Genomic DNA, 2,548 nt, shown 5'->3' with positions numbered 1-2,548 from the left:
AGACAATGCTTTTTTCTACAGAGTGATTCAATTCATGCTTAATTATAGTAATAGTGATTAACATGATTCTTAACTGGATCCAATATTTGAAATCAGGCATATTGAGTCTAGAGACACATTAAATTGTATAATGGAATGCATTTTACAATGAGGAGATAGCAGGTGGGTTATATTCAGGGTAGACTTGCTCTCTCTCACATACCTCACCCTTCTAGACATCTTCAGTCCTATACTATTGCTCAAGGGTTTGCTTTGGTTTGGGGATAGGGTTGGGGTATTGTGAATTAGGGCAAAGATAATAGAAGTGAACAAAGCCATGGGACACATTGATCATCACTCTTGCCAAGTAGTCTATGGCTCATGGGCTGGCTGCAAATAAGGGAGACCTGGGACAGTTGACTGCAAGGTGCAGACAGAGTACAGTTCTTGGTGGCTGTACTCGATTGGGTGGTGGCTAATGGTCTGTGGGCACAGATGGGACTCTGTGATACTGTTAGAAGAAGTCCTTGCCTCTGTGCAAAATGGATTTACGTGTGGATGCTTCAGCCTCCCTCCCTACAAAATTTTTCTGGGTAATTACTATCCTGTCCACAGGCCACTCATCTCTTTCTCTTCTACTCTCCTTCCTTAGTCTATTTTTCCTCCCACAGTTTAGAGATTAGCTTGTACAGTCATACAAAAGGGGAGTATTAACTCAAACTTGAAATAAATTATTTTTATTCCTCTGAGAACCTTAACTATAATCCTGTAAAACTGAAACTAGACTATTGTTCTCTCTGCCTTTCTGCTTTTGTGTTGGAACAATATTTTCAGGGGAAAATTGAATGTTGACCTGCAATTTGCACCATATTCAAAAATAAATTTGAGGTGAATCGTAGCCTTTTTAAAAATATATTTTTATTAATTTCAAAGAGGAAGGGAGAGGGAATGAGAGATAGAAATATCAATGATGAGAGCCTGCAACCTGGTCATGTGCCCTTGACTGGAATCAAACCCAGGACCCTTCAGTCCCCAGGCTGATACTTCATACACTGAGCCAAACCAGCTATGGCTGAATCATAGTCTTAAATGTTAAAGTTAATATCTAAAGAAAGCTAAAAGAACAGAAGAAACTTTTCATCTTGGGGGAGATAAATGTTTCTTAATACCATATAAAATGCACTCTACATATAAGAAAAACAATTGTTAAATTAATCTTCATCAGAGTTAAAATTTTTCATGGCTATTATCAACAGTACAAGAGAACAAATGCTGATGAAAAGGGAACCCTAGTGCACTGATGATGAGACGGAAATTGATGTCACCACCATGAATAACATGAAGATTCCTCAAAAATTAAAAATAAAGCTACGATTTGATTAAGCAATTCCACTTGGTATTTATCCAAATAAAATAAAACATTAACTCAGAAAGATATATATACTGGTATATTCATTGCAGCATTATTTACAACTAGAGGACAACCCTCGAGGGGTCCCAGATGGAGAGGGTGCAGGCTGGACTGAGGGACACACCCCACCCCCTCATGCACCGGGCCTCTAGTACAGCCGTGGGCAAACTATGGCCCGCAGGCCGGATCTGGCCCTTTCGGCTGTTCTATCCGGCCCGCGGAGCCGAAAGAGCAGAGGGTTCTCTTGCTCTCCGCTCCGCTCCTTTACTTTGAATTTATATTAGTTCACACAAACACTCCATCCATGCTTTTATTCCAGCCCTCCGGTCCAGTTTAAGAACTCATTGCGGCCCTCGAGTCAAAAAGTTTGCCCACCCCTGCTCTAGTATCTAATAAAGAGGGAATATGCAAATTGATCATCATGCTGTCACAAAGATGGCGGTGAGGGGGAGTTTCCATAACTCAAGATAGCTGCACCTACAGTGGAGGTGGGTTTTCCATAACTCAAGATGACTGACCCATAGCGGAGGCCGATTCCCATAATGAGCCTTAACGAGCAATCAGCAGGGACCTGAGGCTGCGCCCCCACCCATTGGGGCTTGACGGGGAATCTGAGGCTGTGCCCCCTGCCCAGCGGGGCTTGACAGGGACTTCAGGCTGTGCCTCTCACCCAGTGGAGTTTGATGAGGGACCTCAGGCTGCTCCCCCAACCCCAGCGTAGGGGGACCTGAGGCTGCACCCCCTGCCCAGCGGAGCTTGATGGGGGATCTCAGGTCGCATTCCCTACCTGGCGGGGCTTGACTGGGGACCTCAAGGTGCACCCCCCGCCAGGTGGGACTTCACAGGGGATCTCAGGCAGCATCCTTCACCAGGCAGTGCTTGATGGGGGAACTCAGGGCGCACTCCCCGCCCCAGCCCAGGCTGGAGGACCTCAGTCCATTCCCCCCACCCAGCAGAGCTTGACAGGGGACCTCAAGGCATGCCACCTGCTCTGGTGCAGGGCCGAGGGACCTCAGGCCACGCCCCCTGCCCCAGCACCGGGCCAGGGAACCTGAGGGTGCACTAGGGGACCTGAGGCTGCGCCTCCTGCCTAGCAGGTCTTGACAGGGGACCTGAGACTGCACTCCCCCCACCCAGCTACAGGCCAGAGAACCTGAG

This window comes from Plecotus auritus (genome assembly GCF_963455305.1).
Source record: "Plecotus auritus genome assembly, chromosome: 2".
Taxonomy (NCBI): domain Eukaryota; kingdom Metazoa; phylum Chordata; class Mammalia; order Chiroptera; family Vespertilionidae; genus Plecotus; species Plecotus auritus.
Note: the sequence above shows the minus strand (reverse complement) of the source record.